A 16,163-nucleotide genomic window follows, 5' to 3' on the forward strand; every position below is an offset into this window, starting at 1 on the left:
ATGTTCACCTTCTACGTTGATCCCACAGCAAGTGGGAATAATATCCATCATTCCAGTACCAGAAAAGAATGGGATAAGGTAGTTACCCTGAGTAAGGAGTAGGTGCTGGTCCTGATGGATCTTAAATAGGACTGTTTAATGCCACTCTCTATTTAAGCCTTTAAGAGGAGTAAACATCCTAAAGATAAAAGCTTTTCACAGTGTTCTCTCTGCTCAAATCTTTTCTGGCAAACTTGAGGAGTTTTGTTGTTGGTTTTTAGAGAGTTTTTGAAGATTGCAGATTTGATTGATAAAGCCACTTCTGTTATTTTTCACTTTCCAGGTCATTTAATTTAAGTAAAGAAAACTTGTAAATGGAATGAAGAAATCATTCAATAAAACAGATTTCAAGTTAAAAAAAAAAAACTGAATTGCCTGATAGAGAACATCAGGAAACAGACCCTTAAGAAGTCTGTATTTTGTAAAATCCTGTCTGTATTTTCATCACTAGCTCAGATTACAATAGAATTACCAGCAACTCTGCAACACCTATGAAAGTTTTTAAGGCTAAAGCAATTAAAAGAACCATTAAAGAATGACCAGATTGAATGGATGTCATTAAGTTTCAATACAGAAAAATTCAGTGCAAGACATATGTGAATAAAACATTCAAGCTACGACAAAAGATCGTTTCTGAGAAAATAGGATTTAAGAGTCATCAACTGTACATCAGTATCTAAGCTTGGCATTGTTAAAGGTCTAATGAAGCCTTTGGATATAAAAAAGAATGAGAATTTAGCAGTGAGGAATGTAGACACAGTGCTAGTAAGACATGTACTAAACACCCGGCATCTGTGTTTGCTTTGAATGATACAAATGGTTCAAAATAAGTGTAGAAAACCAAAAGGAATCCAACAAATTAAAATAATCTAGACCTCATTTTCATTCTAGTGCAAAAGTCACAGAAACTCAGTATTTTTTTTGTCTTGCAGAAAAGGAAGGGATCATGGAAACCCACAGTCATGGGAAAATGAGATTAGAATACGGAAAATGCATGGAAAAAGCTTCACAGCTTTGCTGTAAAGAGCACAGAAAGATCTGAATGTTACAAAGGGACTTTCTGTGAGCCTCACAGAGAATCTAGCATTTCTGGTCTAGCTAAGATATATCCCTAGTACTTCATTTGAAAATCTCAACTGAAATATCCCTGGTAGAGTTGTTCCAGTATTAATTACATGTTATATTATATCTTATTTTTAGCCTAAAACTAGATTCAGCTTTCCATCTCTGAAGTTTCTCATGAGGTAGATGTTAGCTGAAGAAACATCAAAAAACTTCTGGAGGGGTACTAGAAGAGTATGCTTCCTAGTAATTCTTTCCTCCTGAAAAGCAAGTATTTTAAACTTCACTCCTGCAGCTCTTTCTTGAACTCAATTTAAAAGCACAATTAAACTTGACCCAACAATTGATAATGTTGTCATGAATGCTACATACAGTAGAATTGTAAATACCTACTTTTACTCCATATTCCCCCAAATTTCAATCTGGGAATCCCATTTTAAAATTTTAAATAAGGAGCCTGGTTTAAACCTGTGATACACCAAGTCTCCTCAGTAAATGTGGCTTATGTTCTTGTTTCAAGGGAAATATTATCTATATACATGTAACAACACATTGGAAATGTGGAAAATTTGATGAACTACACAGCTCTGTAGAAACTATCTCAACAGTTTACCCCTACAAAACTACAGTTCTCTGTAAAATATAGAACTTTAATGATGTGGCCCAGGGTAAGTCCGCCAGCCCCATTCATCTAAATGCTGATTTCATTCAGGACAACACTAGTTTGGCCTATGACTTCTATTAATAGATATAGGTATTGTCTAGTACTGGGCTAAGCACAGATAACTGCAGAAACTGTTAGAAATTCTCCCAATGGGTGATTTCCTATGTAAAATTACTTTTTAAGATGTGCCATTCTGTATTACAGATACCTCCTCTTTACATGATCAGGAGGGAAAAAGAAATGCACTTATCTGAAGCTGTAAAACGTATGTCCTTGCTGATCCACACCAATGGGTCTATATGCCATTCTACTCAAGCTATATTGTGATTTAGAGTTGAAAAAAACCCAATGAGTAAATACATAATCTTTTACATGAATCTAGAAGATGTAGTTGCTCTCTTTATTTTCAACTACTGATCTCTTGCCTGTTTATGGAGCTAGGACTATGAGACTGCAAAAATACTTGCCAAATTATTATCAAGAGAATTAGTAGGGAAAGATCTTTTCCTTATTGTAAAAAAAAAAAAAAAAGAAAAGAGAAAGAAAATTAAATGCCAAATGCTTTTTGCCTTTATTTTTGCCTTCCAGTGGCTGGAATTCTTTTAGCCACTTTGGTTTGGAAACCTTTTCTTCCTCATTGATTTGCCTCTGTAAATTTTTCACTGCTGGCAATTAGCAAGCAGAAGAAATCCTGCTGAGGAGATTGAGTTAAAAGGGGCCTTAAGACTGACTGTGCCTGGGAAACAAGCAGCCAATCTGGAGCAGCAGACTTCCAAATTTCAAATACATGCATTATGGAGATGAACAGCCTGAGCAACCTCTCTTCTTAATTCCTTTTATCTGGGGCTCCAATCTGCTCAACAACAGTATTTAGTCCAAAAGATAGTCCACTTCAATGGGCTGAGAAAGAAAATTGCTAAGATTCCAGCATTCATTGTACCCCCAAAAAAGAACAATTTAGATAATGCCTTGCTACATCTGGATGATAACCAAATGGCACTTCTCACATCCAAACCATTTCAGTCTGGCATTTTCCAGGAAGCCCTGATGTCAACAGCTGAAAACTAGAATATTTACACTACGGGGGGTGGGGGGGTGGGGGGGGTGGTGGTGGGGGGAGGAGCTCTTTCTGCTGCCCAGCTTTCATCTGCAACATGAGGAGATTGAAGACATTTTCAGTGACTTCAGTAAATCAAGGTAGTGAGTCTTATTTACAAGGAAAATAAATATGGCGATGCCATATTTATGAGGAAAATAATCTTACAACTACGGATCAGCTCGAGATCTTCCCTTAAGGTCATAAAAACTGTATAAACACAAGGCATCGGAGGAAAAATGTTCCTGAAGTGCAATTCAATTACAGCTGCTGCTGCAGAAAATGCATTTTTGAACTTTCAGAGCCCTTCTTAGTGTCCTTATTCACAAAGGCTGCATGATATTTTAAAAGTGTGAATAAATGGCAATGCCTTTAGGTAAATTATCTTAAAAACATTGTCAGAACACTGTTAAATAAAAGATGGCTTTTCAAACAGAATGTAAAATGTCACCTAACATATTATCATAAATAACTGGGTTTTGAGGGAAAGCAAAACTGAAGATGCAAAGCTCTCTCTAGGAATATTCCCTTCTGACAAACAAAATCTGAAAATACAGAAAACATTTCAAACCTCAATTGATTTCACAGCTTCCAGCATCAAAAAACCTGAACACGCTTCTTCAAGTTGCCTGGTTCTTTTTGGTTTGGCTCTAAACCATCAAAATGATAGTTTAAAGAGAAGACCTATGTAATAGAGAAAAATAAGAAGGGGTTTTACTAGGTTTTAAACACAACCTAAACAAAAAAGAAACAAACCATCCCAATGACACAGGAATTCATTTTTAAGCTGCTCCAGCATGCTGGTGTCTATCACTGCAATTGTGATTTTGCACTCCAGCTCCTTCCTGCTTTCCGGTTTTGAACAGTTCCGTGCCTCCCACACCACTGCAATCTGCCCCAGCCAAATCAAGAGACAATCATAGTGAGACCATTCAGTCATCACCCTTATCTATCTTGCAGTTTGGAACGATTTCTCAACAGAAATTGTCTAGTAACAAACATTTTATAAAGGACATAAAGATGATACTAATTTAGACACATATAGGGTTTGTCCTGCGTTACTACTTTTAATTTCTGATCTGAATTTTCATTGATTCAGTGATAATTCCATCCAGGGCTTTGATTTTGAAATATTCTTCAGAATTTGTTTAGGCAAGAGTACATTACCAAGTGAGATTTCCCAGTCTACATAAAATTCTGTTCATTGAGTGTTGACATTTGGGTAGTGGGGGGGTTTCTGATCAATATAATCAGGACTAGTATTCTTCTTCATATGTAATTAGCCTTGCTTGATTTGTCCAATTTACATACTTCATTGTCATATTATTATCCATTTTCAAAGATGAAATTGCACATACTCACTAAGGTACTATACACCTACAAGACTCCACCCAGTCATTTAATATTTTCCTGTCCTTGAAGTAAAATCACTAACATAAACAAGGATAACTCTGTCTTATTTTTTGGTCCACTGGAAGGTGGTAGTGAAGAGATAAAAAAAAGGTGCTTTTCACTAAATGAAAAGATTAGTTATGGTGACTTGGCTGTAAAATGTGACATCCATTGCTCCATGATACAACATATGCTATGAACAATGTGAGGCTCATTATTCAGCCTTATCTACTAATGGTTTTTATTTTCTGCTTTAACAAGGTGCAGATGCACCAAAAAGTAAGGAAAAAAACACCATTCACTTCCTGTGATCTTATTCACTAGGCCCTCAGAGTCAGTAGAGATGAAAACTTATACACAGACTTTTCCAACATCTACTCATTTGATTTTCTGCCTTTGCAAAAGGCTTTCACAGATGGATTGGATGAGTCAGGCATGACTATAAAATCTCCTTCATGATCTGATGGACTGAACCTCGTGGCTCTCATTTCACTGGTCTCTACAGTTCTGCATTTCAGGAGCACAACCAGACTAACTGAAATTAACCCTGCCTATTAAAAGTTGGATCCTTTGAGCACATTTTTGGCTGAAATCTCTTACATTTCATTCTGATTTGCATCTTTCACTTCTTTGCCACAGTGTCCTGTGATCTCCCTTGTTGTCTGACCATGTTGATTAAAGACAGGCAAATACATGCCAGGAGTGCGTGTGTAGCATAGGAGATACAGACTATATTCTAAGCCACCAATAAAATTTAGTTTCCACCTCTTAAATAGCCAGAAGAGGGTGAAAGAAGGTAGATTTAAGTTAGATATTAGGGAAAAAAGTCTGCACTATGAACGTGGTCAGGCACTGGAACAAGTCGCCCAGAGAAGCTGTGGCTGCCCCATCCCAGGCAGTGTTCAAGGCCAGGATGGACAGGGCTTGGAGCAACCTGGTCTAGTGGAAGGTGTCCCTGCCCATGGTAGGGGATTGGAACTAGATGATCTTGAAGGCCCATTCAAACCCAAAACATTCTGTATTTCTATTATTTGTATAGCATTTTATTTATTTATATCCATAGTTCCTTTTGGGCAATCAAAAATGCAATTTGGCCATTTATGAATGACAGATGTATCGAGATAAATCTTAGACCATTGTAATGTAAGGTTCCAAATAAAAAACTAATATAGTATATTTAATTTTATAATTAAGGCAAAGCTAAAAGTTTAAATTATAAAATAAACCACACTAGTTTAAGCCTGCAATAAGGAAACTATGCTGCTTTCATTCCCTTTCGAAGTAATATATGGCAGTGACTCTGTCATGATTTAAGCCCAGCCATAAATCAGAGCCGCACAATCTCTGTCTTGCTCCCCTCCTTCCAACCCCTCCCGCCCCCTTCTCCTGGAGGGATGGGGAGGAGAATCAAAAGAAGGTAACTCCCATGGGTTGGGATAAGAACAGTCCAGTAACTAAGGTATAACACAAATCACTACTGCTACCACCAATAATAATAAGGGAAATAACCACCTGCTGACTGATACCCAGCCCAACTTGAGCAGTGATCTAGCCCTTCCAGGTAACTGCCCCCAGTTCTACATCCTGGTCATGACGTGCTGTGGTATGGAATACCTCTTTGGCTAGTTTGCATCAGGTGTCCTGTCTCTGCTTCCTCACGGCTTCCCCTCCTCCCTGGCAGAGCATGAGACTCACAAAGTCCTTGGTCAAAGTAAACACTACTGAGCAACAACTAAAAGTGCTGTTCTCAGGCCGAAAGTCAAAACCACAGCACTGCATCAGCTACTAAGAAGGAGAAAAATGACTGCTACTGCTGAACTCAGGACAGTATCCGCCCTTTATTCTATACCATTCACATCATGCTCAGATCCCACATTTTCAATATACCATCACTCTTATCTCATGCATATACATATATATATATATACATCCACAGAGAGAGAGAGAGAGAGAGAGATCATTCCTTAGTGCATGGACCAATTCCTATAAAGCTGCTGAGTCCATTTGGTCCATGATGTTAAGCTCCATCTCCTGTAACACTCTTTCAGAGCAGGAGAGGCTGTGTGCAGTGTTGGATTGTTGCTTGCTGATGCTGATCATTCCTTTACCGCAGAACTCACCTGGATTCATCAAAGTTCATTCTTTGTTGTGATGGTGTTCGGAGGGAAGTCAGGGCCAGTCGCTGGTGACCGGAAGACATCTAGTTGGTGGGCTATAAAGGTATTACACAGCAGGCAACAACATACAGTTGAGTTCATCGGTTATTTTCCCCTAAAGTCAAATCCCCTTGAGGTATACATTGGACTTCCAGCAAATCATGAATGCCCCTGTTCAACCTAGTTCACGTAGTTCAACCTAGTTTTTCTTGTTTCTCCTGAAAGTGTTGGAGATACATAGTCAGAAATCAGCTTATATTTGCTTTTGCTTTATGCACACTAAATACAGAGAGCCTGAAACAGTCAGGGGATATGATATAAAAAGTCAAATTACAATAGAAAATCACAACAATGGTACTTTATAGCAGCCAAAAATTAAAAGCAAATAACAAAATTATTCCCTTGGGTTCTTTGATTCAGCAAGGTACTAAAATAGATTCATAGATTTATGCAAAATAATGGATCCACTGAAACTGAAGATAAAATAAAATTAGGCCCAGACTTAATAACGTTGAACTGAATCCTAGGTTAAAATAGATATATATTTCCTCAGAAAGATGCATGCCCAACTTAAATTGTGTATAAATATACAGATATCAGTGTTCCTGTATAATTAAATATGCTGATAGAGGCCGGTCCTGGTTTTGCATATATCTTACTAAAGAAAAGTCCACAGTACTCTGTCCTTATGGATTACAGTAGGACAGATAAAATAATGCGTTTCTCTCTTATGAGCACTTCCTGAGTCTTCTCCATCCTTTCATTCCTCCCAGTGGGAAGGTTCCTTTGTATGAAAAAAAACTTAACACTGGAAATCTAAAATATAATCCTATGAAGCCCCACAGAAGACATGCCTGCTTTAATTAAAGCTGAACCCCATTGCTGACTTTTTGTTAAGTAACAAAAATGTAGATTTATTTATTTAATAGAACTTTGAGAGACAAATTTTCATCTCTTCTTCCTCTGGGAAGTGTTTTATTGTTCGCTTCCTTTCTCTTGCCTGCTTGCTGTGTAATTTAAGACTGATGCCTCCCTGTGGGAAACAAAACTTGATCAGAGAACAGCCTGCACTGCCACCTAAACAAATTATGTTTTAGTCACTGCTGATGTTGGCTCTGTCATAATGGAAATGTATAATTAATGCCTTTGCTTTTACTGCTTTGGAAAGAGAACTCCCTGAAACTGGTTCAAGAGGGGGAATTTTAGGACTGCACTCCTTCCCTTTCTAACTGTTACCACAATGGACCCCTGCAGCTGCCTCTAAAAATGAGTGATCGGGTCCCTGATCTCTGCAGTTATTTATTCAATCTACAGTCAAGGCAATTTATTATTATTAAATAACAAAAATGTGCTGTGCAGTACAAATTTGGCAAGGAATAAGAGAACAGAGAAAACTCAATAACACAGGTGAAATCCTATATTTCTCCTTTTAGAGGAGCTTGAAAAGATTAAGCCATTTCCATTAGTTTCCTGCAGAGTTGCAAGCAGTGATAATAGATGTGCTAATTTCACTATTGCATTGTGCTATGGAGCAGCATTTAGATCATCTTTCACCTGTGACATGACTCCAAATGTCTGAAATTAACAGCTCCCTTTTTACTTTCAGTTTTTGTTGTTGAATTTATAGCAATGGCTAAACATCTGGTATTATGACTGCAAATAATCTCCATCTTCTCACCTCTGGGATGCAGTGTAGCTTCAGAACATTTATACTTTGATTCTAAATGACCAAATTATTCTGCTGTAATAAGTTCTAAGTGACATTAAATGGATGGTCTCAGCTTCTTCTTTCCAAAATGGACAGTGCTCTCACCTTTTTTAGCTACTGCACTGCATGAAAAGCTCAGCACAATGAAATAACAGCAACACCATTTTCAGGACTGAAATAACCTTTGAATTCTACAAAGACACATAGAGGCCAAGAAACAGCAAAGGCAAGGAAGGCAATAACTGGGGTTTAGGCACATTCTTGTGTCATCGGTAACTCAGGATTTTCAGACAAATTTATTTTCAGCATATGTGAAGCTGTACAGAAACCAGAGTGAGGAGGGGAAAGTATCCATCCTCAAAGAGTCATGATCTAGTTTGGGTGGAAACATGGACAAAATAGTCTTGGGTTCTAAAATAAAACTGTTTCTGTATGCCATTTCTTTGTAAGATATTCCTGGATACCATTCTATACAGTTTTTTTATTTCCACAGACATTTCAATCTGAAAATCTCAAATTCATTCTCGCTATCACTATCTAAGTAACATTCAGACATTATGACACCAACGTCATAATCCTATTTTACATAAGAGAAAACCAGTGTACAGGGGTTACGTCCTCTGCTGGACTTCATACATAAGGATTTTTCTTTTGGTCAGAGTTAGAAATAGATGGGAAGAGGCTGTAAAGCACAAGTCCTGAGCTGATGTAAATTAGGTTACTCACTCTGAAGCCATGAATAGCTAAGATGAATACAGACAAGTCTCAAAAGTCTCAAATCTGTCTCTAAATCTTCTGACTTCTGGTCTTGTAACTTGTTGTGGTTTAAACCCAGCCAGACAGCTCGTTCACTCACTCCCCCCCTTCTTGCCCTCCCTACTCCCAGAGGGACGGAGAGGAGAATCGAAAAGAATGCAACTCCCACGGGTTGAGATAAGAACAGTTTAGTAACTAAGGTATAACACAAATCACTACTGCTACCACCAATAATAATAATGATAAAGGAAATAACAAGGGAAGAGAATATAACACCTCAGCACCAGCCGACCGATAACTCACCCCCCCAGCCCAACCAAGGACCGACCAATACCTCCTCCAACCCTGCAGACTACCAGCCCTTCCAGGTAGCTCCCAGTTACATCCTGGGCATGATGTGCTGTGGTATGGAATACTTCTTTGGTCAGTTTGGGTCAGGTGTCCTGTCTCTGCTTCCTCACGGCTTCCCCTCCTCCCTGGCAGAGCATGAGGCTCACAAAGTCCTTGGCCAAACCAAAACATCATTGTTATCAGCTCTGTTCCCAGGCCGAAAGTCAAAACACTGCACTGCACCAGCTACCAAAGAGAAAAATGACTGCCACTGCTGAACCCAGGACATAACTGAATCACTGAATTACCCTCACTGTTTCAAATCCAAAGAGGCAGATAGGTAATAGCTGTTAAATGTGACACTGTTCATTGATATGCCCAAAACTTACATTAAAAAAAAAAAAAAAGAAAGAAGTGTGATACAAGTTAAAGCTAACAATAGTTCTCTCTAAGGAGAACTAAATTTAAAATACCATCTCCTTTTTTAATGAAGGAAAAAAAAATCCAGACAGTAGTTTAGGGAAAGTGATTTTTAAAGGAATCAAAAGTCAGCCAGAACTTTTCACATCTTTTGAATCTGTTTTTTTCATTTTTCTTGTGAAAACTTTCATTTCCCTCTGTTTTTTTATTATTCTACTTTTTGTTTATGGCCTAGGATCTCCTGAGAAAGAAGCTAGGACAGAAGAAGAACAGGGTAGAAAAAGACACATCTTGTTATCCCCCTTATTCAGAAAAGCCTAGATCATGTAAAGGCCAACAGCAGATTAACTTTCAGACATCAAATTAGTCTGCATTCTGGTTGTTGTCTGGGACATCATCTTCTGTTGAGGCATTCAGGTAAAGAGTGTCTGGGAACGAGCTTTTGGCACAACTGCTGTCTTCTTTTGGGGAGGGAGGAATGGGACCTCTTCTGCAAACTACTGCAAACCCGTTTGTCCTGGTCCCTTCAGTTTCCCCCCTTTCAGCTGGTGATGAGTCATGTAAGCCCATTTATACATCAGCTGTTGAAGACTGATTTTTATGGTATACACATAGCCGCCAATGGGTCAAGCCTTCTGAGGAGCTGATATAAGCCCTTTGGAGCAGGTGTCATGTCTACAAACACACCAGTGATGTGCTGGGTGGGCAGGAGAGTTGTGATCTGGATGTACTCCAATGACCTTTCTCAGCAGCTCACCCACTGATGGGTCTGACATGGGTTGTTCTTGCCCAGCAATACAGCATAGCCCTGCTGAATACCCCTTTTCTCTTCTTCAAGGGTAGCAGATTGGTGAAAACAAAGTAATTTATAGTCTGATGTGTTTGGAGACAACAAGAACACAAGGCATATTAGAGTATAGAGAGGGACACTTGGCCCATGCTGCTTTCCTTATTAAAATTCTTTCATTGTTTCTGCTCATACATCACCTCTGTTGGCTCCTTCCTCAAAAACAATCAGCACCAATAGACAAATACCGGAACACACAGACAAGACCAAAGAGGAGGTCCTCCCCCAAGCTGAGAGTTTTGGGTTGTTAATAATGATTTCTTCACAGTAGAAACTTCACGGTCATTAGCTATTCAGCACAGCAGAGGGGCCTGCAGCTCAGAGTCATCAGCATTAATAATATTTGGGACCTAAAGTTTCCAGAACACAGGAACTTTTCACTGAGCATTGAAAAAAAAAAAAACCAACAGAGGAAGAAATCTAAAAGGAGCTGTGAGGTGGAACAACAACAGCTGTAGGAGTCACTCATCACCATCAGTAAAACCGATGTGTATCCACATTGGCACCTATAGGACATGACTGGCAGCTGTATTAAAGGTCACAGAATCTCCCTCACTAAATCAAGTGCGACACTGCATAAGCAGAAAGCCACAGCAAACAAGCAAACCCAACAGTCATATGCATAAACACACATATACGTGAGCAGAAAAGAAAAAGGCCAAACTCTGTGAATGTTTGAGTAATTGAGAAGCACTCAATACCCCTGAGCAACCACGTTTTTCTGAAAATCTATTACTGGAAATCCTGTTTGCTAAACTGAACAGTCTGACATGGGATTCCTCACACACAGCACTGCAAGCAGGCAAAAGTATGGACCTCCCTGAGGTCCCTGCGATGCTGTCAACAGCTATCCCTTTGTTAACCCTCCTCCTGCACAGCTATTTTCATTCACCTTTTTAGTCTGTAGACACTAAGGGTGTAATTTATTTTAATTATTTGTTTTCAAGTTGAGTGGCTGCAGACTCTGAACAAGAAATATCATTACACTTCAGCATATCAAACAGTACTGTCAATATACTATTCATTTTGTAGACACGGTAAGAGAATGTTTGCATTTGCATTTAAAATTAACATGCTGAACATATTTATAAAGATAGCACACCAACTTATATAACAATAAAATGTATTTTATAATACCGCGGCAGAGATCTTGAGATAACAGCATTATCAAAGGAGAAAAAATACAGAGAGACAGGAAATATTATAGCAGATTTATCATTTATATACCTTGTGAGGTTAGGACCCTTATCTTTCTCACAGTTGTTTCACTTGAGTGGTATAAAGATAACTGTATTGCAATGTACCTTTGTCTTCACAATTATGCATTGTGCCATCTTTCACTCACTATGGGCAAAGGTAGAAACAGAATTATGCGACAACAATCTGTCTTTTCCCATGTTAGGTTCCATCTTCTTCCTTGTATATACCGCAACACTTGCAGTAAGTTGCTTAATATATGTTTAGAATTTGCATCTATGCATGTTATCCATAAAGATAGATAGTTCAGAAAGTCATGTTTCAATGAAAGTGGGAGTAATACCACTGGAGAGAAGGAAATTAAGCTGAAATAAAAATGTTACGAGTTGAGAATTGGGACTAAAACCCCGAGATGATTGCACAGAACCACTGTGAGGTTCCTTTATTATTTTATAATTAGAAGGAAAGTGCTCACTTGAAACTTAAGACGGAGAAGGGGGGGGGGGGGAAAGTACCTGAGAGCTGCAGCAGCGGTCTCAGAAGACCAGTACCAATGAAAGTTATTTTCTGCTGTGCCTTCTGCCTCCCGCTGCCAGAGGTAACCACAGCACCTTCTTTCCTTCCATTGGACTGGGTGATTTTTCCACATCAGGTGCAGCGGGACTAACAGCTACCAACCTAAGGAGGTAGGCAAGGGAGTCACAGGAGTTTCCACTCTTTCACTGTCATAAGCTTACACATGGGAGCCCCTAATATAGACTACTGAATTTAGTATGCCATGTAAATCCTTATTTTCCTCCCTATTTATGTATGGAACAGGGTTTTCTGTGTCATGGAGTGGAATTTATGTGTTTAGTGCCCATTACTCCCTGGAAAGCCAGTGGATTCATTTTGACTTTTAACACTACTGTCTATCAATGTAACATTTTCCACCTGAATCCCTAATGATAGTTTCACAATTAAGTGAACAAACTTTACAAGGTTTCTCTAAAATATTCACAACCCTAATTTTGCAAACACATTCCACTATTTAGTCGAGTTCAGACCTTCCTGCATTCACTGACCAAAAATTGAGATGGCTCTCTCTCGGGAAACGCCTCTTATGGCAGCACCAGTTTTCATCCTTAATTTGTACCTAATGCTACTATAGCCTTGTTTTCATTCATAGGAGCCAAAACGCTTCATTTCACATTGAAAAAGAAAAAAACAAAAAAAACCTCTAGTGGTTTTTGCCTCTCTTGTCCTGCATTCTGTCAATGAACGGTGTCGCTCCAAGGAATGCATTATTATTGCTGCAGGCCACTCCAAATGATTCAGAGACCCTTTATATCATAGCCAAAACAAGATGAAAAAGAACTGTGTCCCCTGGGATCTAGATATTACCCAGTTCAGCTGAAGCCATTCTCACTTGGTTTGTCTGAGAGTGATTTAGCATTTTAATTTTTAATAATACTTTAATCTATCTGAAATGGGGGAGGGAGAGCAAACAAAACCAAATCCCTCTGCATCTTCTCTCCTTTCTGCCTTATTCTTTTTCCCATTTTTTCCTAAATTCCACATTCCTCTACTTCTAGAAGCTATTGGTTGAATATATAAGTAGTATTTCACTGTACTCTGAGGTACTAGCAACTTGCATGCTTTCTTTTTTTTTCTATTATTGTTCTCCTTTTAGTAGTAAAAAATCCTCTGGGAAGGTACCCTTTTGTATTACATTTAAAGTTAGAAGCATATAGAAAGGGCAAAACTAGAATTAGGATTCACCTGTATTCTTAACAAATTCTCTCCTTTTCTATTTTATGTCTTCCTCTTTGTAATCGAACTTTTCTATGTCATTTCTTCCTACTGTCAGTTCTTTCATTTCGGCAGATTTCTTTATCACTTTGCCTTACCACAGTCTAGGTCCTGTATATTCCTTATAGAGCTGTGTGTTTATTACTGAAACTCCCTCGGAACCATGAAACATTTTCTCTATTTTAAAGCAGTCTTATCTCAGTTTCATAAATAAAAAGATTAACTTTAGCTCAAAGCTGCTCTATGACAAGAAGTCCTACTTCTAAGTGCATGAACCACAGAGAACGCACCACAACCAGGTAGGTAGGTAGCCATTTCTGCCAGCAATTTGAAAACAAAAGAAGCAATGAAATACAAATAGAGAGGGGAAAGCAGAACAGCAAGTACAGGACAAACAGGATGTACTTCAATCTTCACAATTTCAGAGCCTGCAAAATCTATGTGGACTGAGGCTGCACCTTACACACAATTACATGTAATCTTAAGAGCTGAAATGGAGAGGATTAGTTGGCTGGTGGTTCCAGTGAGTAAGAGAAGCCTGACTGTATTTTCAGGGCACTGCTGGGCAGCAGCAGATGGTGGTCATTTCCCTGTCAGGCCATATCGGGGATAATTATCAGACACAGTTCCAAGGTTTATGATATTATAAACCTCTCTTTCATTTCTCATTCCCTGCATGTGGAAAGCATGGCCCTTTTAACTCCCTTCTTATTGATTTTATACTAGTGTAGCACCTTTGCCTTCAATGATTTTGAAATGATTCAGTGGTGAAGTAAAATAAGAAATAGACCTTTCAAGTCAATAAAAATAAAATAACCCCCCTGATCTTAATGCTGTTTTTTGTTTTTGGTTTTGCATTTGAAAATGCAGAATAGCTTTATGTTGCCTGATGAAATAAAATGCAGTAAGTACTAGCAGAATTTGCTGCATTGGGTCCTGGCACAATTTAGTACCATAGCCTTTTAAAAATTGCTGATGCTGAAGATGATTCTAAAATAAATTAGCCTGTGAAACTAACTATACCTACAAGAGTAGTAATACTTGAACAGAATGCCTGTTTTGAACTAGATCCAGTGAAACTTTTTGGTTTAGTCCGATCTGGATTGATTGAAGTACACAACAAATGAGGAAGATAAAACCCAGGCCCATGGGAGTTTACCAAATAGATAGTAATGCAAGTTAGAGCATATGGGTCAAGATCAGGCACAGATCTATTCCAGCAGAACACTCTTCACCACAACATTTTATAGCAAGGGGAAAGAAATTAACTGCATGATGTGTTTCTGAAAATGATGAAGAGACTCTTGTGATAAACTTGATTCAGTGTGGTTAAATTGTCGAAGTCTGAACCTTTAATATGTTTCAGAAATTCAGTCTCTGAAGGGAGATTTACCCAGTCAGTCCAGAAGGATCTTGACAAGCTTCAGAATCAGGCCAACTCAAGTTCAACAAGGAAAAGCAAAAAGTTCTGTACCTTTGAATGTAATCTTGTGTGTCAGAACAGGCTGGAAGCCAACCTGCAACACAGCAGGTCTTCTGGAAAAGACCCGTGGGTTACTGGGGATACCTAGTTGAAAATGAGCTAAAAATTCTGTTCTTGTAGCAACAAAGCAAACTACCCATGCGTATCAGGAGAAGAACAGCCAGTAGATCACTTATTATACCCTTCTGAGGGTATAATATACCCTGCTGAGGCTTACCTGAAATTCCATAAACAGTTTTTAGACCCTCCAGTTCAAGATAGATGTTGAGAATTTGGAGAGAAACTCAGCAGAAGACAGTAATGGCCTTACTGTCAGAATGTGACTGAGGAAGCTGGATTTGTAGCCTGCAGCTGATTGGAGGGCACTTAAGAACATAATACTTTTCTTAATACTGGTGGATACTATAACATCCTGAAGGAAAGAGTTCCTCATCACGAGAGGAAGGCAGGGCTAGAAGGGCTTACCCCAAGAGGCAATGCAAATGCCATCCTTAGAAGTTCTCCAAACTCCAGCAGACAAAGCTCTGGCTGGCCTGATCTAGGGTTGGCGACAGTCCCAGTTTGAAAGGGATGCTCCACCAGGTGACCTCCTTTTCAACCAATGTTTCTATCATTCTCTTCTATGTTTTCTTTCACTTTTTTGTGCATTACTTTGATGATGAATCTGTCTCTTAAGAAGGGGCCCTTTGCCCTTTCCTTGAAGTGAAAATGTAATGGGTGACATACTTTGCTACAGATATTTTTGAAGCCAACACTAGCAACAGTGTTACAAAACAATGAATATAAAAAGATATGTCATGACAGTGGTACATATTTATCCATCATGAGTTCATCTGTTCTCTTGGTTTCTAATCAGGTATTAGCAGTCCAGGGCCAATTACAACAGCACAGAAGTTGCTAAATGATAGCCTGAAGGAAAAGAGATGTGCTCAAAGCTGCCATCTTCTACATCTCTATTACCATAAAGTAATATCTGCTCTATTACCATTAAATACCTTTGATACTTAATAGGAAAGAGTACAAGTGCTTTTATTTTTCATCATATAAAAGCTGGAGAATTCTGATTTACCTGTAGTTGATGGCAAAAAAATAATACATAATAATTAATTAATTATGCCAGCTTACCAGACTAGAAAAGATATAGGAGGATACCAAAAAAGGGGGATATTGAAAAAATGAAACAAGAGTAACTATTGAACCAGCTGATTAGAATAATTCACAC

Source organism: Pezoporus flaviventris, unplaced genomic scaffold, assembly GCF_033815535.1.
Source record: "Pezoporus flaviventris isolate CSIRO_AGI_PZ_B2104156 unplaced genomic scaffold, CSIRO_AGI_Pfla_v1 ptg000002l, whole genome shotgun sequence".
Classification (NCBI taxonomy): Eukaryota; Metazoa; Chordata; class Aves; order Psittaciformes; family Psittacidae; genus Pezoporus; species Pezoporus flaviventris.